This window comes from Pristiophorus japonicus, chromosome 1 (assembly GCF_044704955.1).
Source record: "Pristiophorus japonicus isolate sPriJap1 chromosome 1, sPriJap1.hap1, whole genome shotgun sequence".
NCBI lineage: Eukaryota > Metazoa > Chordata > Chondrichthyes > Pristiophoridae > Pristiophorus > Pristiophorus japonicus.
In genome coordinates, this window is record NC_091977.1 from 385,806,089 (window position 1) to 385,830,917 (window position 24,829).

The window sequence follows — 24,829 nt, forward strand, 5'->3', positions numbered from 1 at the left end:
TTTCCGTGCAGCCGCCTAGACCTCTCAATATTCCCACACGCCATTGGCCGCTGGCAACCACCAATCACAAGATCGTTTATTCCCAGAGCCCTGCCCCATTGACCTTTCTCCCCCAGAAGTGCTGCTTCATTTGCTGCCGATTTCCACCATGTTTGTTTTTATTTCACTTATTCAAAGTTTAATCCTCCAAATAAGGTAAAAACTGACAAATCAAACGTACCAGAATCGAGGAGACGAGGTCAAATATACAGCGCTTGAGAAACTTTCCCGGTTTAAATACACTGTCTTTTAGTGTCCCCTTCCCTTTTATAGGGGGCACCGGAGAAATTGTGATTTTAGTGCCCAAAAAAAAAAGGAAAAAAAGGGCCTTGTAAATGTCTGGTGTGTCACCCAGGTCGGGTGGCACAGTTTAATGTTTATGTTTTGCAGGTAGACTCAAAGAGTTAAATACACTGTTTCGTTGCAATTCGCCACGTTTTATGCGTTTCTGACCCATAAATCAGTAATCTAGATCCTCTCCTAAGGCATAGAACTGTTTCTAAAATTTACTAGGTGTGTGTGTGTGCGTATACATACATATTTAATCGTTCAACCATTGGCGACCGTGCCTTTAACTGCCTCAGCCCTAAGCTCTGGAATAGCTTTTTTAATACTACGATGTAATCACTGATGCTTTCTTAAGACTTTTGATTCCAAATCCCGAAACGATAGCCTTCAACGATTTCTAACGGTTTAGGGTTATAGTGCTGCTCCAGCTTTGTTAAAATCTCTTTAAGCGTTGTGTCCTTTGGCTCGTAAGGCACAGGCAGATTTACCAGCGTTTTATACAATGCCGGACCTGCCTCCGATAAGAAGATCGTTCTCTTACGTTCCAATACAGCCCGGTTCTGGACTGCATTGTCTGGAACTTCGATTATGTTATTTGCAGTGAAATACATTTCTAGCCGATCCACATACACTTTAAAATGTTCCCGGTCGTGTCTATATTCACCCAAATGTCCCATTACACCTGCCATTTTAATCTCTAGCTGTTCACACCGTGTGCTGTATTTTACCTCGGATTTTGTAGCTATTTTCAAAGACAGAAACTTCCAAAGTATCTCTGTCGGCTGCCTGAATCCTTCACCAACAAAATTTAAGCTTTAAATCATCCGAAAAATCCCATCCCATCACCAAATGTGATTATATTCACAGAGCACAGCACACACAGCTCCTAACATGGCAGGCAGCTCTGTCGGAAGCCTCCGGCACAGTCTGGTTCTTTTTATTATTAACTCTGCAGTTAATAATACGTCCACATCCGCAGTGTGGAGCTACAAACATTACAACTCTTTCTGTAGAAAAAGCAAAAATAATCAAGTGCCCCCCCCCCAATCTGAGGGACACTCCAAACATTTTTCAAGTGGCACTTTTTTTGTGGGTTTTTTTTGGTGGTTTCTTTGTGTTTTTTTCCCCTTTTTGGGGGGCACTAAAACCATAGATATATATACAAGTGCCTCCTATAAAAGGGGAGGGGGACACTAAAACCCGGCAATTAAAACAAATTAAACTTTAAAACATATAAAATCAAATTAAAATTTGGTTGCCGGGGGTGACGATGCACTCCAGTCCCTCCGGCGCCCACCTCTCGCGGAAGGCCGCGAGCGTACCGGTGGACACCACGTGCTCCATCTCCAAGGACACCCTTGGCCGTGCCCAGGAGCAGTCCTATGAGGAGGCCCTCGGACCTACCCGCTCCCCTCCGCACAGGGTGCCCAAAGATCAGGAGTGTGGGACTGAAGTGCAACCAGAAATTGAGGAGCAGCCCCTTTAAATAATGAAACAGGGGCTGCAACCTCACACACTCCATAAAAACGTGGAACACGGACTCTTCCAGACCGCAGAAATTGCAGGCGACCTAGGAGCCCGTGAACCAGCTTAAAAATTTGTTGCACGGGACTGCTCCGTGCACCACCCTCCAGGCCAAGTCCCCGATAAATAGTGGGAGGGCGACAAACATTACAAGCTTACAGACATTACACTCCATTAAGACGCTCCTTAAAACCTACCTCTTTGAGCAAGCTTTTGGTCATCTGCCTTAATTTCTCCTTGTGTGGCTCGGTGTCCAATTTTGTTTTATAATACTCCTGTCAATTGCCTTGGAACATTTTACTGCATTAAAGGCCCAGTCATCAAGATCCACGGTGCGGCCCTGGACAATGTGGACCACTTTCCATACCTCGGGAGCTTATTATCAGCAAGAGCAGACATCGACGACAAGGTTCAACACAGCCTCCAGTCTGCCAGCACTGCCAGAGGAAGAGAGTGTTTGAAACATAGAAACATAGAAAATAGGTGCAAGAGTAGGCCATTCTGCCCTTCGAGACTGCACCACCATTCAATAAGATCATGGCTGATCATCACCTCAGTACTCCTTTCCTGCTTTCTCTCCATACCCCTTGTTCCCTTTAGCCTTAAGGATCATATCTAACTCCCTCTTGAATATATCCAACGAACTGGCATCAACAACTCTCTGTGGCAGAGAATTCCACAGGTTACCAACTCTCTGAGTGAAGAAGTTTCTCCTCATCTCGGTTCTAAATGGCTTCTCCCTTATCTTTAGACTGTGTCCCCTGGATCTGGACTTCCCCAACATCGGGAACATTCTTCCTGCATCTAACCTGTTCAGTCCGTCAGTATTTTATATGTTTCTATGAGATCCCCTCTCATTCTTCTAAACTCCAGTAAATACAGGCCCAGTTGATCTAGTCTCTCCTCATATGTCAGTCCTGCCATCCCAGGAATCAGTCTAGTGAACCTTCGCTATACTCCCTCAATAGCAAGAACGTCCTTCCTCAGATTAGGAGACCAAAACTGAACCCAATATTCCAGGTGAGGCCTCACCAAGGCCCTGTACAACTGCAGAAAGACCTCCCTGCTCCTATACTCAAATCCCCGAGCTATGAAGGCCAACATACTATTTGCCTACTTCACCGCCTGCTGAACCTGCATGCCAACTTTCAATGGTTGATGTACCATGACACCCAGGTCTCATTGCACCTCCCCTTTTCCTGATCTGCCGCCATTCAGATAATATTCTGCCCTCGTGTTTTTGCCACCAAAGTGGATAACCTCACATTTATCCATATTATCTGCGTCTGCCATGCACTCATCTAACCTGTCCAAGACACCCTGCAGCCTCTTAACATCCTCCTCGCAGCTCACATCGCCACTCAGCTTAGTGTCATCTGCAAATTTGCCGATATTACACTCAATTCCTTCATCTAAATCAGTGTTGATTGTAAATAGCTGGCATTCCAGCACTGAGCCCTGCGGTATCCCACTAGTCACTGCCTGCCATTCTGAGAAGGACCCATTTATCCCTACTCTGCTTTCAGTCTGCCAACCAGTTCTCTATCCACGTCAATATATTACCCCCAATACCATGTGCTTTAGTTTTGCACACCAATCTCTTGTGTGGGACCTTGTCAAAAGCCTTTTGAGAGTCCAAATACACCACATCCACTGGTTCATCCACTCTACTAGTTATAGCCCTAAAAAATTCTAGAAGATTTGTCAAGCATGATTTCCCTTTCATAAATCCATGCTGACTTGGACCAATCCTCACTGCATTCCAAATGCGCTGCTTTATCAGATCACACCAGACCCTCAAATCTGGCACCAAGCTCATGGTTTCCAGGGTTGTAGTGATACCCGCCCTCCTGTATGGCTCAGAGACGTGGACCATATACAGTAGACACCTCAAATCGTTGGAGAAATACCATCAACGATGTCTCCGCAAGATCCTGCAAATCCCCTGGGAGGACAGACGCACCAATGTTAGTGTTCTCGATCAGGCCAACATCCCCAGCATCGAAGCACTGACCACACTCGACCAGCTCCGTTGGGCGGACCATATTGTCGCATGTCTGACACAAGACTCCCAAAGCAAGCACTCTACTCAGAACTCCTACACGACAAGCAAGCAGAGGAAACGATTCAAGGACACTCTCAAAGCCTCCTTGATAAAATGCAACATCCCCACCGACACCTGGGAGTCCCTGACCAAAGGCCGCCCTAAGTGTAGGAAGGGCACTGAGCATCTCGAGTCTCATCACCGAGAGCATGTAGAAAACAAGCGCAGGCAGCGGTAGGGGCGTGCAGCAAACCAGACTCCCCACCCACCCTTTCCTTCAACGACTGTCTGCCCCACCTGTGACAGAGACTGTAATTCCCATATTGGACTGTTCAGTCATCTAAGAACTCACTTTTAGAGTGGAAGCAAGTCTTCCTCGATTTCGAGGGACTGCCTATGATGATAAATACAAGCAGTTGTATGTAATAGTCAAAATGGGTAAAGTTGTACTGTTCATTGACATGGGTGAGATCTCATAATACATTCTCATCACTTTTCCATTGCATGTTATCCTCAATCTAGGTCACTGGTGACACTTCATAGAGTTACACACAGTATCATGTGTGGGCCTTTTCATAGTGAACGCCGTAAGCATGCAAGTGCTTACCTTTTTCTTGAGGCCCAGCTTGCGTTCCAGTGAGGAAAGTAAAAGCATAAGATTCTGTGTTCAACTTCTCATCATCATAGGCAGTGGAATCGAGGAAGACTTGCTTCCACTCTTAAAATGAGTTCTTAAGTGGCTGAACAGACCAATACGAGAACCACAGACTCTGTTACAGTTGGGACAGATAGTCACTGAGGGAAGGGGTGGGTGGGACAGGTTTGCCGCACGCTCTTTCCGCTGCCTGCGCTTGATTTCTGCATGCTCTTGGCGATGAGAATCAAGGTGCTCAGCGCCCTCCCGGATGCACTTCCTCCACTTAGGGTGGTCCTGGGCCAGGGACTCCCAGGAGTCAGTGGGGATGTTGCCCTTTATCAGGGAGGCTTTGAAGGTGTCCTTGTAACGTTTCCTCTGCCCACCTTTGGCTCGGTTGCCGTGATGGAGTTCCGAGTAGAGCGCTTGCTTTGGGAGTCTTGTGTCATTTAACCATCTTCCTGCCCATGTCTGCTAACAGACTGACTACAGAGGGTAGCTTTTGGTAAGCTGGATTTGGTTGGTCTGTTTAAAATTCAAATGTCACTTACATTTCTCATAAAAAAAGAAAAAAATCATCAATTGTGCAGTTATACTGCCCACCTTAATCTCAACTCAGCCATGAGACCTGCCTCCTATTCCCTCAACCCCTTTCCCACCAAATTCCTCCTTTTAGCTCCTCAGGAACTGTCTTCCTCCCTTTCAAAACTAGTGGCGTCACCCCCATTCTCAAAAAATAACTACTTTAAAGCTATCAGTTTTCACGAACCACAATCCCATCTCTCAACTTCCCTTTCCTCCAAGATCCTAGAACATGTTACCTCCCAGATCCTTGATCATTTTTCCAGCATCTCGATTTTAATCCTGCTAATCAAATTTCTGTTCCTCCCACAGCACCAAAACAGCCCTAGTCAAAGTCACAAATGACACTCTCTATGACTGTGATCATGGTACATTGCAACATCCCCACTGACACCTGGGAGTCCCTGGCCAAAGACCGTCCTAAGTGGAGGAAGTGCATCCGGGAGGGCGCTGAGCACCTCAAGTCTCATCGCCGAGAGCATGCAGAAATCAAGCGCAGGCAGCGGAAAGAACGCGCGGCAAATCTGTCCCACCCTCCCTTACCCTCAACAACTATCTGTCCCACCTGTGACAGGGACTGTGGTTCTCGTATTGGACTGTTCAGCGACCTAAGAACTCATTTTAAGAGTGAAAGCAAGTCTTCCTCGATTCCAAGAGACTGCCTATGATGGACATTGCGTCCCCCAATGATTTTTTGAAGTGGTTGGAGGCAGAAAGCTACTTGGGGACTTGGTCTTTTCTGTCTGCCATATCCCTTCCTCCTTATTGTAAAGTATTTTGAGATGTCTTTTTGCACATAAGGAATACTACATGAATACATGTTGGTGAAAGGGTGAGGGAGTGGGCTAGATAGTGGCCTTTCATCCCTGAGATTTTATTTTAGATCCGCTGACTGTAAAGGTCCCTTGTGAAATGAGTTTGGGCAGTTTCAATCCATTTCCTAGTGGACATGGGTTTGCAGCACAAAAACAGCCATTAATTTGGAGCTAATTAGCAATGGCATTCAGACAGACCTGAGAATGACAGATGTGGGAAATTGAAAAAATACCACACTGGCACATTACAGGGCGCTATTCTGAGCTGGAGCTGAGGCACATTGTTCTGGCATAATAAAGGATGCTTTACTCTACATCTATCTGTGCTACACCTAACTTGGGAGTGCTTGACACTGACATTGCATTCCTGTAATTAAAAAAGGAAAAAAAAGTCAGTTTTTCTTTAAAGAACATAACATAAGAATTAGGAACAGGAGTAGGCCATCTAGCCCGTCAAGCCTGCTCCGCCATTCAAAAAGATCATGGCTGATCTGGCCGTGGACTCAGCTCCACTTACCCGCCCGCTCCCCATAACCCTTAATTCCCTTATTGGTTAAAAATCTATCTATCTGTGATTTGAATACATTCAATGAGCTGGCCTCAACTGCTTCCTTGGGCAGAGAATTCCACAGATTCACAACCCTCTGGGAGAAGAAATTCCTTCTCACCTCGGTTTTAAATTGGCTCCCCCGTATTTTGAGGCTGTGCCCCCTAGTTCTAGTCTCCCCGACCAGTGGAAACAATCTCTCTGCCTCTATCTTGTCTATCCCTTTCATTATTTTAAATGTTTCTATAAGATCACCCCTCATCCTTCTGAACTCCAACGAGTAAAGACCCAGTCTACTCAATCTATCATCATAAGGTAACCCCCTCATCTCCGGAATCAGCCTAGTGAATCGTCTCTTACCCCCTCCAAGGCTAGTATATCCTTCCTTAAGTAAGGTGACCAAAACTGCACGCAGTACTCCAGGTGCGGCCTCACCAATAACCTGTACAGTTGCAGCAGGACCTCCCTGCTTTTGTACTCCATCCCTCTCGCAATGAAGGCCAACATTCCATGCACCTTCCTGATTACCTGCTGCACCTGCAAACTAACTTTTTGGGATTCAACGCCATGGCGTACCATCTTGCCGTCCGGAGGAGGCGGGGGTCCCCGATGGAGGGCACTCTACGCAGGGGTCCTCCCACTATTCATCGGGGACTTGGCCTGGAGGGTGGTGCACGGAGCAGTGCCGTGCAACAAATTTTTAAGCCGGTTCACGGACTCCCAGGCCGCCTGCAATTTCTGCGGTCTGGAGGAGTCCGTGTTCCATGTTTTTATTGAATGCACAAGGTTGCAGCCCCTGTTCCACTATTTGAAGGGGCTGCTCCTGAAATTCTGGCTGCACTTCAGTCCCACTCTCCTGATCTTTGGGCACCCTGTGCGGAGGGGAGCGGGTAGGTCCGAAGGCCTCCTCGTAGGACTGCTCCTGGGCACGGCCAAGGGTGCCATCAGCCGGTCCAGGCAGCGGGCGGTCGAGGGGGTCGTTCAACCTGACTGCCTGCCTCTCTTCCGCTCTTACATCCGGTCCAGGGTGTCCTTGGAGATGGAGCACGCGGTGTCCACCGGTACGCTCGCGGCCTTCCGCGAGAGGTGGGCACCGGAGGGACTGGAGTGCATCATCATGCCCGGCAACCAAATTTTAATTTGATTTTACGTTTTAAAGTTAATTTGTTTTAATTGCCGGTGCTTTTAGTGTCCCCTTCCCTTTTATAGGGGGCACTGGGGAAAAATTGTGATTTTAGTGCCCCAAAAAAAAAAAGGGGGAAAAAAAAAAGGGCCTTGTAAATGTCTGGAGTGTCACCCAGGTCGGGTGGCACCGTTTAATGTTTTATGTTTTGCAGGTGAACTCCAAAAAAAAAGAGTTTCATGCACAACGAACACGCCATGGCGTACCATCTTGCCGTCCGGAGGAGGCGGGGGTCCCCGATGGAGGGCACTCTACGCAGGGGTCCTCCCACTATTCATCGGGGACTTGGCCTGGAGGGTGGTGCACGGAGCAGTGCCGTGCAACAAATTTTTAAGCCGGTTCACGGACTCCCAGGCCGCCTGCAATTTCTGCGGTCTGGAGGAGTCCGTGTTCCATGTTTTTATTGAATGCACAAGGTTGCAGCCCCTGTTCCACTATTTGAAGGGGCTGCTCCTGAAATTCTGGCTGCACTTCAGTCCCACTCTCCTGATCTTTGGGCACCCTGTGCGGAGGGGAGCGGGTAGGTCCGAAGGCCTCCTCGTAGGACTGCTCCTGGGCACGGCCAAGGGTGCCATCAGCCGGTCCAGGCAGCGGGCGGTCGAGGGGGTCGTTCAACCTGACTGCCTGCCTCTCTTCCGCTCTTACATCCGGTCCAGGGTGTCCTTGGAGATGGAGCACGCGGTGTCCACCGGTACGCTCGCGGCCTTCCGCGAGAGGTGGGCACCGGAGGGACTGGAGTGCATCATCACGCCCGGCAACCAAATTTTAATTTGATTTTACGTTTTAAAGTTAATTTGTTTTAATTGCCGGTGCTTTTAGTGTCCCCTTCCCTTTTATAGGGGGCACTGGGGAAAAATTGTGATTTTAGTGCCCAAAAAAAAAACAAAAAAAAAACAAAAAGAAAAAGAAAAACACAAAAAAAAAAAGGGGGAAAAAAAAAAAAAAGGGCCTTGTAAATGTCTGGAGTGTCACCCAGGTCGGGTGGCACCGTTTAATGTTTTATGTTTTGCAGGTGAACTCCAAAAAGAGTTTCATGCACAACGAACACGCCATGGCGTACCATCTTGCCGTCCGGAGGAGGCGGGGGTCCCCGATGGAGGGCACTCTACGCAGGGGTCCTCCCACTATTCATCGGGGATTTGGCCTGGAGGGTGGTGCACGGAGCAGTGCCGTGCAACAAATTTTTAAGCCGGTTCACGGACTCCCAGGCCGCCTGCAATTTCTGCGGTCTGGAGGAGTCCGTGTTCCATGTTTTTATTGAATGCACAAGGTTGCAGCCCCTGTTCCACTATTTGAAGGGGCTGCTCCTGAAATTCTGGCTGCACTTCAGTCCCACTCTCCTGATCTTTGGGCACCCTGTGCGGAGGGGAGCGGGTAGGTCCGAAGGCCTCCTCGTAGGACTGCTCCTGGGCACGGCCAAGGGTGCCATCAGCCGGTCCAGGCAGCGGGCGGTCGAGGGGGTCGTTCAACCTGACTGCCTGCCTCTCTTCCGCTCTTACATCCGGTCCAGGGTGTCCTTGGAGATGGAGCACGCGGTGTCCACCGGTACGCTCGCGGCCTTCCGCGAGAGGTGGGCACCGGAGGGACTGGAGTGCATCATCACGCCCGGCAACCAAATTTTAATTTGATTTTACGTTTTAAAGTTTAATTTGTTTTAATTGCCGGTGCTTTTAGTGTCCCCCTCTCCTTTTATAGGGGGCACTGGAAAAAGGAAAAATTTGATTTTAGTGCCCAAAAAAAAACCCACAAAAAAAAAAAAAAAAGGGCCTTGTAAATGTCTTGTGTGTGTCATCCAGGTCGGGTGGCACGGATACATGTTTTATGTTTTGCAGGTGAACTCAAAAGAGTTTCATGCACAACGACGGTCCAGGGTGTCCTTGGAGATGGAGCACGCGGTGTCCACCGGTACGCTCGCGGCCTTCCGCGAGAGGTGGGCACCGGAGGGACTGGAGTGCATCATCACGCCCGGCAACCAAATTTTAATTTGATTTTACGTTTTTAAGTTTAATTTGTTTTAATTGCCAGTGCTTTTAGTGTCCCCCTTCCCTTTTATAGGGGGCACTGGGGAAAATTGTGATTTTAGTGCCCAAAAAAAAAAACCAAAAAAGAAAAACACAAAAAAAATCAAAAAAAGGGGGGGGAAAAAAAGGGCCTTGTAAATGTCTGGAGTGTCACCCAGGTCGGGTGGCACCGTTTAATGTTTTATGTTTTTCAGGTGAACTCCAAAAAGAGTTTCATGCACAACGACGGTCCAGGGTGTCCTTGGAGATGGAGCACGCGGTATCCACCGGTACGCTCGCGGCCTTCCGCGAGAGGTGGGCACCGGAGGGACTGGAGTGCATCATCACGCCCGGCAACCAAATTTTAATTTGATTTTACGTTTTAAAGTTTAATTTGTTTTAATTGCCGGTGTTTTTAGTGTCCCCTTCCCTTTTATAGGGGGCACTGGGGAAAAATTGTGATTTTAGCGCCCAAAAAAAAACCAAAAAAAGGGAAAAAAAAAAAGGAAAAAAAGGGCCTTGTAAATGTCTGGTGTGTCACCCAGGTCGGGTGGCACGGTTTAATGTGTTTTGTTTTGCAGATAAACTCCAAAAAGAGTTTCATGCACAACGACGGTCCAGGGTGTGCTTGGAGATGGAGCACGCGGTGTCCACCGGTACGCTCGCGGCCTTCCGCGAGAGGTGGGGACTGGAGTGCATCATCACGCCCGGCAACCAAATTTTAATTTGATTTTACGTTTTAAAGTTTAATTTGTTTTAATTGCCGGTGCTTTTAGTGTCCCCCTCACCTTTTATAGGGGGCACTGGAAAAAATTTGATTTTAGCGCCCAAAAAAAAACCAAAAAAAAAAGAAAAACACAAAAAAAAAACAAAAAAAGGAGAAAAAAAAAAGGGCCTTGTAAATGTCTGGTGTGTCACCCAGGTCGGGTGGCACGGTTTAATGTTTTTTTGTTTTGCAGATAAACTCCAAAAAGAGTTTCATGCACAACGACGAGAGGTGGGCACCGGAGGGACTGGAGTGCATCATCACGCCCGGCAACCAAATTTTAATTTGATTTTACGTTTTAAAGTTTAATTTGTTTTAATTGCCGGTGTTTTTAGTGTCCCCTTCCCTTTTATAGGGGGCACTGGAAAAAAAAAGTGATTTAGTGCCCAAAAAAAAACCAAAAAAAGAGGGCCTTGTAAATGTCTGGTGTGTCATCCAGGTCGGGTGGCATGGTTTAATGTTTTTTGTTTTGCAGATAAACTCCAAAAAGAGTTTCATGCACAACGACCCCCAGGTTCCTCTGCACCGCAGTATGTTGTAATTTCTCCCCATTCAAATAATATTCCCTTTTAATATTTTTCTTTCCAAGGTGGATGACCTCACATTTTCCGACATTGTATTCCATCTGCCAAACCTTAGCCCATTCGCTTAACCTATCTAAATCTCTTTGCAGCCTCTCTGTGTCCTCTACACAACCCGCTTTCCCACTAATCTTTGTGTCATCTGTAAATTTTGTTACACTACACTCTGTCCCCTTTTCCAGGTCATCTATGTATATTGTAAACAGTTGTGGTCCCAGCACCGATCCCTGTGGCACACCACTAACCACCGATTTCCAACCCGAAAAGGACCCATTTATCCCGACTCTCTGCTTTCTGTTAGCCAGCCAATTCTTGATCCATGCTAATACATTTCCTCTGACTCTATAAAGGACTCTTAATCAGCTATGATTAACACGTGAACGCAATGCTTTTCTTCAAGTAGTGCTATGGAATCCTTTACATCTACCGAAGCAGGCAAATAGGATCTTGATTTAATAGTTCATTCTATAATGCAGCATTTCCTCTGTACTGCACTGAAGTGTCAGCCTATATTATGTGCACAAACTTTGCCATGAAGTTTGAACCCACAACCTTCTGACTCAGAAGTGTAAATGCTACCACGGAACCAAAATGACACCTTTCCCTAAATTAAAGTGATTAGTTTAGTTTCCTTGTATATATATTAGAGTTGCCTCGTTCCAATTTCTGGTTGGCCAATTGCATAGCCTGATTTTCAAAATAAAATTCAAATAGTTTCCTGACCTTACGATGTGAATATTTTCAATTCATTTTCATCAAAAAAGAAAGCATCATAAAAAAATAAAGCAAAAGACTTAACATAAGAATTAGGTGCAGAAATAGGCCATGCAGCCCTTCGAGTCTGCTCCGTCATTCAATGAGGTCATGGCCGATCTTCGACCTCACTCCACTTTCCTGCCCAATCCCCATATGCCTTGATGCCACGCGAGTCCAAAAATCTATTTATCTCCGCCTGAGACTATGCCCCCTAGTTCTAGGCTTTCCAGCCAGGGGGAACAACCTCTCTGCAACCTGTCAATCCTCCTCAGAATCTTATATATTTCAATGAGATCACCTCTGATTCTTCTAAACTCCAGAGAGTATAGGCCCAATCTACTCAATCTCCCCTAATAAGACAACCCTCTCATCCCAGGGAGCAATCTAGTGAACCTTTGTTGCACTGCCTCTAAGGCATCTATGTCCTTTCTCAGATAAGGAGACCAAAATTATGCACAGTACTCCAGGTGTTGTCTCACTGAAGCCCTGAATAATTGTAGTAAGACTTCCTTAATCTTGTACTCCAATCCCCTTGCAATAAAGGCCAACATGCCATTTTCATTAATATAGCGCCTTTTACAATCACTAACCATCCCAAAGCACTTTCGAGCCAATGAAGTACTTTTGAAGTGTAGTCACTGTTGTAATGTAGGAAACGCGGCAGGCAATTTACGCTCAGCAAGCTCCCACAAACAGCAATGTGATAATGACCAGATAATCTGTTTTAGTTATGTTGATCGAGGGATAAATATTGGCCAGTACACCAGGGATAATTGACCTTCTCTTCTTCAAAACAGTGCCATGGGATCTTTTACGACCACCTGAGAGAGCAGACGGGGCCTCGTTTTACTGTCTCATCCGAAAGACGGCACCTCCGACAGGGCAGCACTCCCTCAGTACCGCACTGGAGTGTCAGCTGAGATTTTTGTGCTCAGGGTTTTGGACTGGAACTTGAACCCACAGTCCTTTTGACTCAGAGGCGAGTGCGTTACCAACTGAGCCAGTGGCTGACAAACTCAAACTTTCCAGTTTACCAATACTTTTTTGTAGGTTTCATTCATTTCTGGGGGCTTTCTATTTCCTTCAGGGGTTGGAGAAAGATTTTGGCCTGGAATTCGCTGCAATGGTGCTATTGGCAATGAACGCGTTAAGTTAAACCGTTGTGCTCCCCAATTTCTATTGACAAATTTACGCCATAAATTGCTGGAAAAATAATATCCCAGAAATTGTTTGGAAAATAATGCCGAGTTCACATCGCCCGTCACCAATGCATAATAAATCCCGCAATTTGAGGCAAGGAAGAAAAAACCCATGAGTTGTAAATGGTCACAAATTGCTATTTCACAAAAATGGGAGCTCACGTTAACCTCCCCATGAGTGTCAAGAAATTCTGGGATTTACACCATAAATATGAATGAATCTTGCTGCCGACATTTAGGGCTGGTATTTCATGCCATAAAGAATCACGTTTATGATGTGATTTATGGCCCTGACATGAAATCTTGGGAGGCCCAGGAAGGGAACAATTGAAACTGTGGAGGGTCACTCTTGCAGGTAGAAAAGTGTTCCGAGAGGTTTTCTAAATTTGTAATTATTTTAATTACTTTTCTTTTCTGTCTCTTTTCTCTCTCTCTCTTAATCCAATCTTTCTTTCCCTATCTTTATTTCTCTTTCAGTGACTAATTTGACTCTGCTTCACCTTATTTCCTTCTCCTTCATTGTTCATTGTTTCTTTTTCTATCCTTAAATTTCATTGGTTAAGAAGGTATACCATTGGACCTGACATTCAAGAGGTGCCAGCTGCCTTGTTGATGTTGTTGCACCATTATCAATTTACATTTCCAGCAATTTGTGCCGTAAAAATAATACGACCTCAAGGGTCAGTGAAGAACAATCTAATTCGCAGTGCTCATTGCAAAATGCGCCACTCCAGCAATTTCTGGGCTGATGTTGCCTCTTTTAAATGCGTTCCTGCTGTGATTCTATATACTCACCTGACCAATGTTATTCTGCAACGATATAAGTGGCAGTGCCAATCTCAATGGTTTTAATTCAGCAAACTCAGTCTCTCCATTGATTTTAATGGGTTGGAGCATGATAAATAACCGTTCAGCTGTTTTGGAGAGGGAAATGGTGGAGCTGTGCAAAACTCTTAGGAAATTATGGAGTGGCGTAAGGAATGGTTTAAGTTACTTACACCGTAATTTCCTGGGACTTTTGTTCCATTAATCAAGTCCTGCGACGTTGATGCACCATTACAATTACGCAAATTTCCATGGAATTTTGGGCCTCATGAGTATTTTCCAAATTGGCCCATGGTTTATTGCCTCTAATGGGAGATCAAAAGTATGTAGGCTGCCCCATGTCTGCATGGGACAGGCTGGGTGGACCAAATATGTTTTTCCGATCACCCACCCCCAGTTCCGCTTGCTGAAACCATGAATGCACCCTGCCCTGCCTTGCCCAATGTTGGCCTCTCCAGTAACACGCCCTCATTGAGTCCAGCCTGTCCAGGTGCTGCATTGCCCACTCTGGAACTCAATCCCGGTTCCACTATTACAAAAGCAAAATACTGCAGATGCTGGAATCTGGAATAACAATATTAAATGCTGGAAATCTCAGCAGGTCAGGCAGCATCTGTGGAGAGAGAGGAAGCAGAGGTCGGGTTCTGACGAAGGGCCATCGACCCGAAACGTTAACTCTGCTTCCTCTCTCTCTACAGATGCTGCCTGACCTGCTGAGATTTCCAGCATTTAATGTTTTTATTCCTGGTTCCGCTATGATTGACATGTGGTGTTCCCGCCTCACAGACACTTTCCGGAGGCTGGGGGGTGGGGCGGTCTCCATCTCTGCAAACAGCAGAAAGAAGGCGGTGACACAGAGCGCCGCTGCATTGGTTGAAGTTTGGTTCCTCGCCGCCGGGCTGTGTGAGCGGAAGTGCCGAGTGTTTCCAGGTCAGAGCTGTGGACGGATCCTGAGGACGAGGAGGTTGTGGGTTGGCGCCCTTTCTTGGTAAATGTTCGCCTTTCTCTCGACTCGGCCAGCGCGGGGGGCGGGGGTGGTGTGGAGGGGCCGTTCGCTCGTTGGTGTGCGGCCCGGGGCTCTCGGTAAAGCGGCGCAGGCCCCGATCCGAGCCTTGCCACTGTGTTAGTGCCCGAGCCCGTCCTGTGATCGAGTGGTAGCTGAAGCGGGGCCCGCGGCCCTGGCCCCGGCCTTTAATAACCGAGCTGTAAGTGAACACTGAGTTTTCTGTCTTTCCTTTTTTTGGCGGGGCTGGGGGCGAGCGGTTTGAGGGGGTCTCTGCCTTCAGTGCCCTGTCGGTGAGGGTAAAAGCTGTGATTGTACCGTGAAGCGCTGCCAGTCACTGGCCTTTACCTTCATCCCAGTGTTCATGCCTTTTATTTTCCGAAATGTATGTGAATGTCTTCGCTCCGCACGTACACTGCAACTTTATATGCTAGGTGTAACTCAATGGCACTCTCACCTATTAGAAGATATATATTGGTTCAATTCCCACTCCAGGATTGCAGCATCCAATCTAAGATGGCATTTATTGCAATGTGAGGAAGTGCAGCATTGCCGCCTCTTCGATGAGATGTTCCATTTCTCATTCGGGTGGCTGTGAAGAATCTGATGCTGCTATTTGAAAACGAGCAGAGCGTTCTAGTTTTTTTGGATGTTGTGTTCGCAGTGATTGTAACCTGACCTAAATAGTAAATGTTTGGGATTTTTCTGTACATATGTGGGATCAGGATTTGTTGCACATGGATTCTGTGTAAACTGAAAGCATTGACACAGTGGAACAAAATGTGTTTCAGCAGTTAAGAGATTTTTCTTCCAGTGTTCTCCCCTCCGAGGTGAAAATGGCGATACATGCTCGGTTGTAGATCACTGGCTCTCCGATACCCAATTCAAGGGCCCATTGTTCACGTGAGCCTGGACAGTGTATTTGACCATAGTGGGAAGAAAATCACAGTTAAACTTGGTCCTGTCCCCTCCTTTGATTTAGTTATATTCTCTTGCAGCTAGAGTCGCTGAATTGCAATTAGAAATCAGAATCTATAAGAACATCAGAATTAGGAACAGGAGTAGGCCATCAAGCCCCTCGAGCCTGCTCCGCCATTCAATAAGATCATGGCTGATCTGGCCGTGGACTCAGCTCCACTTACCTGCCCTCTCTCCGTAACCTTTAATTCCTTTATTGGTTAAAAATCTATCTGTGTGTGATTTGAATACATTCAATGAGCTAGCCTCAACTGCTTCCCTGGGCAGAGAATTCCACAGATTCACAACCCTCTGGGAGAAGAAATTCCTTCTCAACTCGGTTTTAAATTGGCTCCCCCGTATTTTAGGAGGCTGTGCCCCCTAGTTCTAGTCTCTCCGACCAGTGGAAACAACCTCTCTGCCTCTTTCTTGTCTATCCCTTTCTAGAGCATTATTCCACAAATTGGCCCATTTTAGTGGCCCATTTCTATCCCAGCTGAGATTAAACTGATGACCAACTTGCTCTACATGGCTCAGAACCATAATGTTTGGTGCATTTGTCTATGAAAGAACACATTTTCCCCATAAGTACTTGCATTATATATAACTTAACAGACAATGAATTACTTTTTTGAAATGCGGACACTTGTTGTATTAGCAGATGGGACAGCTAATTTATGCACACCAAGGTCCTGTAAACTATAAATTAGATAATTGAAGGGATTCAGTTAGCGGGTGATAAAAGTATGGCCGTGCTAGTGAGGTAGGGATGGAGGTGGGTAATTTTTAAATATGGTAATAGGTCGTCTTGGTGATGCATGGTTTTTGGGTGGTAGCTCTTGGTAAGATTTGCAAAACGCAAAAAAACTTAAAACAATTAAAGCTTTTCATCGGCCCCATGAAAGAGATTTAAGAACATAAGAAATAGGAACAGGAGAAGGCCATTTGGCCCCTCGAGCCTGCTCCGCCATTCAATAAAATCATGGCTGATCTGATCATGGACTCAGCTCCACTTCTCTGCCTGCTCCCCATAACCCTTTACTCCCTTATCGCTCAAAAGTCTGTCTATCTCCGCCTTAAATATATTCAATGACCTGGCCTCCACCCGGCTGGGGCAGAGAATTCCATAGATTTACAACCCTCCAAGCGAAGAAATTTCTCCTTATCTCAGTTTTAAATGGGGGGGCCCCTTATTCTGAGACTATGTCCCCTAGTTTTAGTTTCCCCTCGGAATGGAAATATCCTCTCTGCATCCATCTTGTCGAGCCCTCTCATTATCTTATATTTCGATAAGATCATCTCTCATTCTTCTGAACTCCAATGAGGATAGGCCCAACCTACTCAACCTATCCTCATAAGTCAACCCCCTCATCTCCAGAATCAACCTAGTGAACCTTCTCTGAACAGCCTCCAATGCAAGTATATCCTTCCTTCAATACGGAGACCAACACTGTACGCAGTACTCCAGGTGTGGCCTTACCAATACCCTGTACAGTTGTAGCAGGACTTTTCTGCTTTTATACTCCAACCCCCTTGCAATAAAGGCCAACATTCCATTTGACTTCCTGATGACTTGCTGTACCTGCATACTAACTTTTTGTGTTTCATGCACAAGTACCCCCAAGTCCCTCTATATTGCAGCACTTTACAATCTTTCTCCATTTAAATTATATTTCTATTATTTCTGCCAAAGTGGATAACCTCACATTTTCCCACATTATATTCCATCTGCCAATTTTTTGCCCACTCATTTAGCCTGTCTGTATCCCTTTGCAGATTTTTTTGTGTCTTCCTCTCAATTTGCTTTCCCGTCCATCTGTGTATCATCAGCAAACTTGGCTACATTACACTCGGTCCCTTCAGCCAAGTCATTAATATAGATTGTAAATAGTTGAGGAGCCAGCACCGATCCCTGCAACACCCAACTCGTCACTGTTTGCTAACTGGAAAACGATCCATTTTTCCCGACTCTCTGTTTTCTGTTAGTTAACCAATCCTCTATCCATGCTAATCTATTACCCCCAACCCCGTGAACTTTTATCTTGTGCAGTAACCTCTTATGTGGCACCTTATCGAATGCCTTCTGGAAATCCAAATACACTAAATCCACTGATTTCCACCCCCCCCCCCTTATCCACCCTGTTCGTTACATCCTCAAAGAGCTCCAGCACATTTGTCAAACATGATTTCCCTTTCTTAAAACCATGCTGACACTGATTGACTGAATGATGCTTTTCCCAATGTCCTGCTACTGTTTCCTTAATAATGGACTCCAGCATTTTCCCAACAGCAGATGTTAGGTTAACTGATCTATAGTTTCCTGCTTTTTGTCTGCTTCCCTTTTTTAAATAGGGGCGTTACATTTGCGGTTTGCAATCTGCTGGGACTGCCCCAGAATCCAGGGAATTTGGAGAGATTACAATCAATGCATCCACGATCTCTGCAGCCACTTTTAAGACCCGAGGATGCAAGCCATCAGGTCCAGGGGACTTGTCTGCCTTTAGTCCCATTATTTTACCGAGTACTACTTCATTTGGATATATCTATTCAATCATTGCACTGAAACGATTGTATGGACTGAGGATGGGCAATCTGAAGGAAGTTGACTGTCAGCTGGAATCAAGAAAATGAATGAATAGAATTGGATGATGGAGTGGAGAAGGTTATTGGTAACAGAGTTGGGAGGCGAATATGGTAACTCATTTTGAAGTATGCAGTGTCTTGCTTTGTCCAATTCTCCATTGTGCCAAACGCTATGAAAAACAATAATAAAACCGGACAGACCACCCGGCATCGACCCAGGCTCTGGATTCGGAGACAACAAAGGCACACCCGGCCCAGTCGACGCTGCAAATTCCTCCACACTAACATCTGGGGACTTGTGCCAAAATTGGGAGCGCTGTCCCACAGACTACAAGCAACAGTTTGACATAATCACAGAATAATACCGCTCAGCCAACATCCCAGACTCCTCCCATCACCATCCCTGGGTATGCCCTGTCTCACCAGAGGTGGCAGCTCAGTCTGGAGGGAGTGGCTCTGGGAGCAATGTTCCCATTAAGCTGCGCAGCAGTCTGAAGTTCCCGCGCAGGGCGCACACTGGCTTATATCGGTAAAACCGCACGAGTGAAAATTTGCACGGACCCGTGCATCGGAAAAGAAAATAAGAGGGAAGGATAACAAAATGTCCTACTAATTACCACCTACCGCCCTCCCTCAACTGATGAACACCACTTGAAATAAGCACTGAGGGTAGCAGGGGCACAGAATGTACTTTGGGTTGACCTCACTGTCCATCAGCAAGAGTGGCTCGGTAGCGCCACTACTGACCAAGCTGGCCGAGTCCTGAAGGACATAGCTGCAGACTGGGCCTGGGGCAGATGGTGAGAGAAGCAACACAAGCGGAAAAACCGACTTGCCCTCGTCCTCACCAATCCACCTGTCGCAGATGCGTCTATCTATGACTGTATTGGTAGGAGTGACCACTGCAGAGTCCTTGTGGAGACAAAATCCTGTCTTCACACTGAGGATCTCCTCTCGTGTTGTGTGGCACTACCATGCTAAATGGGATAGATTCAGAACAGATCTAGGAGCTCAAAACTGGCCAATCAGCAATAGCAGAATTGTATTCCACTACAATCTGTGACCTCATGACCCAGTAGATCCCTCACTCTGCTATTGCCATCCAGCCAGGAGACAACCTGGTTCAATGAGGAGTGTGGAAGAGCATGCCAGGAGCAGCACCAGGTGTACCTAAAAATGAGGTGGCAACCTGGTGAAGCTGCAGCACCGGATTACCTGCATGCTAAACAGCGGAAGCAGCCTGCTATCAACAGAGGTAAGCGATTTCCCAACCAACAAGTCAGATCAAAGCTCTGCAGTCCTGCCACATCCGGTCATGAATGGTGGTGGACAATTAAACAACTAACGGGCGCAGGAGGTTCCATGAACATCCCTATCCTCTAATGATGGCACCCAGCACGCACATAAGTGCAAAAGGCAAGACTGAAGCGTTTGCAACCATCTTCAGCTGGAAGTACCGAGTAGATGATACTTCTCGTCTTCCTCCTGAGGTCCCCATGATCACAGAAGCTAGTCTTCAGCCAATTCGATTCACTACACGTGATATCAAGAAACGGCTGAGCACACTGGCTATTGGCCCAACAAGATCCTGGCTGTCGTGCTGAAGATTGTACTTCAGAACTAGCCGCGCTTCTAGCCAAGCTGTTCCAGTACAGCTGCAAGACTGACGTCTACCCGACTAAGTGGAAAATTGCCCATGTATATCCTGCCACAAAAAGCAGGATATACATGGGCAAATCCGATGTGGCCTTACCACTCAACCATTCTACTTAATCATCAGCAGAGTGTCGTCACCAGTGCTATCAAGCGGCATCTGCTGTCTGATGCGCAGTTTGGGTTCCTGCAGGTTCCAGACCTCATTGCAGACTTGGTCCAAACGTGGCCAAAAGTGCTGGATTCCAGAGGTGAGATGAGAGTAATGGCCCATGACAACATTACGACAGCATTTGATAGAGTGTGGAATCAAGGAGCCCAAGTTAAATTGAAGTTTATCAGAATTGAGGAATGTTCTCCACTGGCTGGTGTCATACTAGTACAAAGAAAGGTGGTTGTGTTTGATGGAGGCCAGTCATCTCAGCCCCTGAACATTGCTGCAGGAGTTCCTCAAGGTAGTATCCTAGGCCCAGTTATCTTCAGCTGCTTCATCAATGACCTTCCTGCCATCATAAGGTCAGAAATGGGAATGTTCGCTGATTCAATGTTCAGTTCCATTCACAACTCAGATAATGAAGCAGTCCGTACCCGCTGCAACAAGACTTGGATAACATTCAGGCTTGGGCTGATGTGTGGCACGAATGTTACTTTCCACTTAAGTGCTGGACAATGACCATCTCCAACAAGAGAGTCTAGCCACCTCTCCTTGACATTCAACATTCTGGGGGTCACCATTGACCAAAAACTTAACTGGACCAGCCACATAAGTACTGTGGCTAGGAGAGATCTGAGGCCGGGCACTCTACGGCGAGTGTTGCACCTCCTGACTTCCCCAAAGCCTTACCACCATCTACAAGGCTCAAGTCGGAGAGTGTGATGGAATACTCTCCACTTGCCTGGATGAGTGCAACTCCAACAATGCGAAAGAAGCTCAACGCCATCCGGGCTAAAGCAGCCCACTTGATTGGCACCCCATCCGTCACCTTAAACATTCACTCCACCACCGGTGCACTGTCCACAATGTGTACCATCTACAAGATGTACTGCAGCAATTTACCAAGGCTTCTTCGACAGCACCTCCCAAGCTCTCTACCACTTGGAAGGACAAGAGCATTAGGCATACGGGAACACCACCGCCTCCAAGTTCCCCTCCAAGTCGCACACCATCCTGACTTGGTAATATATCGCCGTTCCTTCATAGTCACTGGGTCAAAATCCTGAAACTCCCTAACACCACTGTGCAAGTACATTCACCACAGACTGCAGCGGTTCAAGAAGGCAGCTCACCACCCCCTTCTCTAGGGCAGTTAGGGATGGGCAATAAATGCTGGCCTTACGGTCTTTTGGCTAAGATCATGCGTAACTGACCTGACAGGGGAGTAACCACCATAACCCCAAGGTGGTTCTCCCTGGATCAGGAAGGTATATGCTTGCTTTTTTGGAAACAGGAGGTGGGTGGGGTGGCTTGACCCATCCACCTCCACGGAGGTGTGTGGGGGACCTGACCCATCCACCTCCATGGCACGAACCTGGTATTGCAGTACTTCCAGGAACGGTGCAGTGGCTCTAGGCCTTTTGGCTAAGAGCATTGGCGCAGAGTGATCCTTGAATGGGCCCAAGGTGACCTCTGGCGTTTGTGATTTGACAAAGAATTGGAACGATTGGCTACGAATTTAAAAAAAAAAAAAAAAATGCTGGCCTTGCCAGCGATGCCCACATCCCATGAACGAATATTTCAAAAAAAAAAAGTTGGACAGGACTGCAGAGATTTGAAAGTGAAGATAAGAACTTGGAAATTGATGTGCTGGGGGACAGGTGGAGCTCAGCAAGAATGGCGGGGGAGGGGCAGTGCAGTCTAGTGTGTGGCATGATTACCAAGATAGTAAGGTTTTTTTCTGGTGAGCTTGTGTTGTGTCTTGTGCAGTATTTTACACCTCTAATAATTAATGAGGTGTTTTGCTTGCATCTAATTTACAATCTCTAATCATTTGTGTTTGGTTGGTTATTCCATGGAGAATTTCAGGTACCAGGAAAAAATATTTAAAATCTGGACCCTACTTCGACACTGTTTTACAAATTAGTTGTGAAATTACATTTTAAAATTCCATACCATCAGTAAAAACTCCAGGCTTGTTGCATGTTTAATGTAATTAGTTCTATATGCTGATTGCTGTGCTTGCCCCTTCCCCTCCCACCGAACCACAGTGTTAAAGGTTAGAGACTTGTTGCAGAATCTGATCTCCGTTTGTCGCGATAAATCGCAAATTCTGAAATTGGTATCAGTGTAAACCAGACCAACCGTATGAATATTGCTCATAAAGGGATGAGGTCCTACGAAACGAATTTAAGGAGCTAGGAGCTAAATTAAAAAGTAGGACCTCAAAAGTAGTAATCTCGGGATTGCTACCAGTGCCACGTGATAGTCAGAGTAGGAATCGCAGGATAGCGCAGATGAATACGTGGCTTGAGCAGTGGTGCAGCAGGGAGGGATTCAAATTCCTGGGGCATTGGGACCGGTTCTGGGGGAGGTGGGACCAGTACAAACCGGACGGTCTGCACCTGGGCAGGACTGGAACCAATGTCCTTGGGGGAGTGTTTGCTAGTGCTGTTGGGGAGGATTTAAACTAATATGGCAGGGGGATGGGAACCAATGCAGGGAGACAGAGGGAAACAAAAAGGAGCCAAAAGCAAAAGACAGAAAGGAGATGAGGAAAAGTGTAGGGCAGAGAAACCCAAGGCAAAGAACAAAAAGGGCCACTGTACAGCAAAATTCTAAAAGGACAAAGGGTGTTAATAAAACAAGCCTGAAGGCTTTGTGTCTTAATGCAAGGAGTATCCGCAATAAGGTGGATGAATTAATTGTGCAAATAGATGTTAACAAATATGATGTGATTGGGATTACGGAGACGTGGCTCCAGGATGATCAGGGCTGGGAACTCAACATTCAGGGGTATTCAACATTCAGGAAGGATAGAATAAAAGGAAAAGGAGGTGGGGTAGCATTGCTGGTTAAAGAGGAGATTAATGCAATAGTTAGGAAAGACATTAGCTTGGATGATGTGGAATCTATATGGGTAGAGCTGCAGAACACCAAAGGGCAAAAAACGTTAGTAGGAGTTGTGTACAGACCTCCAAACAGTAATAGGGATGTTGGGGAGGGCATCAAACAGGAAATTAGGGGTGCATGCAATAAAGGTGTAGCAGTTATAATGGGTGACTTTAATATGCACATAGATTGGGCTAGCCAAACTGGAAGCAATACGGTGGAGGAGGATTTCCTGGAGTGCATAAGGGATGGTTTTCTAGACCAATATGTTGAGGAACCAACTAGGGGGGAGGCCATCTTAGACTGGGTGTTGTGTAATGAGAGAGGATTAATTAGCAATCTCATTGTGCGAGGCCCCTTGGGGAAGAGTGACCATAATATGGTGGAATTCTGCATTAGGATGGAGAATGAAACAGTAAATTCAGAGACCATGGTCCAGAACTTAAAGAAGGGTAACTTTGAAGGTATGAGGCGAGAATTGGCTAGGATAGATTGGCGAATGATACTTAGGGGGTTGACTGTGGATGGGCAATGGCAGACATTTAGAGACCGCATGGATGAAGTACAACAATTGTACATTCCTGTCTGGCGTAAAAATAAAAAGGGGAAGGTGGCTCAACCGTGGCTATCTAGGGAAATCAGGGATAGTATTAAAGCCAAGGAAGTGGCATACAAATTGGCCAGAAATAGCAGCGAACCTGGGGACTGGGAGAAATTTAGAACTCAGCAGAGGAGGACAAAGGGTTTGATTAGGACAGGGAAAATGGAGTACGAGAAGAAGCTTGCAGGGAACATTAAGGCGGATTGCAAAAGTTTCTATAGGTATGTAAAGAGAAAAAGGTTGGTGAAGACAAACGTAGGTCCCCTGCAGTCAGAATCAGGGGAAGTCATAACGGGGAACAAAGAAATGGCGGATCAATTGAACAAGTACTTTGGTTCGGTATTCACTAAGGAGGATACAAACAACCTTCCGGATATAAAAGGGGTCAGAGGGTCTAGTAAGGAAGAGGAACTGAGGGAAATCTTTATTAGTCGGGAAATTGTGTTGGGGAAATTGATGGGATTGAAGGCAGATAAATCCCCAGGGCCTGATGGCCTGCATCCTAGAGTACTTAAGGAGGTGGCCTTGGAAATAGCGGATGCATTGACAGTCATTTTCCAACATTCCATTGACTCTGGATCAGTTCCTATGGAGTGGAGGGTAGCCAATGTAACCCCACTTTTTAAAAAAGGAGGGAGAGAGAAAACAGGGAATTATAGACCGGTCAGCCTGACCTCAGTAGTGGGTAAAATGATGGAATCAATTATTAAGGATGTCATAGCAGTGCATCTGGAAAATGGTGACATGATAGGTCCAAGTCAGCATGGATTTGTGAAAGGGAAATCATGCTTGACAAATCTTCTGGAATTTTTTGAGGATGTTTCCAGTAAAGTGGACAAAGGAGAACCAGTTGATGTGGTATATTTGGACTTTCAGAAGGCTTTCGACAAGGTCCCACACAAGAGATTAATGTGCAAAGTTAAAGCACATGGGATTGGGGGTAGTGTGCTGACGTGGATTGAGAACTGGTTGTCAGACAGGAAGCAAAGAGTAGGAGTAAACGGGTACTTTTCAGAATGGCAGGCAGTGACTAGTGGAGTGCCGCAAGGTTCTGTGCTGGGGCCCCAGCTGTTTACATTGTACATTAATGATTTAGACGAGGGGATTAAATGCAGTATCTCCAAATTTGCGGATGATACTAAGTTGGGTGGCAGTGTGAGCTGCGAGGAGGATGCTATTAGGCTGCAGAGTGACTTGGATAGG

At 46.4% G+C, this 24,829-nt stretch overlaps 1 protein-coding gene across 2 annotated transcripts in view; it reads left to right on the plus strand.

The window, feature by feature from the left end:
• Positions 1–14,670: 14,670 nt before the first annotated feature.
• Positions 14,671–24,829, plus strand: part of LOC139274075 (elongin-C) — a 38,907-nt gene continuing 28,748 nt past the window's right edge. The window contains exon 1 of one of the 2 annotated variants that reach the window (XM_070891129.1): positions 14,671–14,771. The gene's annotated coding sequence lies outside the window, so the exon portion shown is untranslated. Of the gene's footprint in view, positions 14,772–14,841; positions 14,989–24,829 lie in introns of those variants that run through there. The other variant, XM_070891135.1, reaches the window with a different exon arrangement.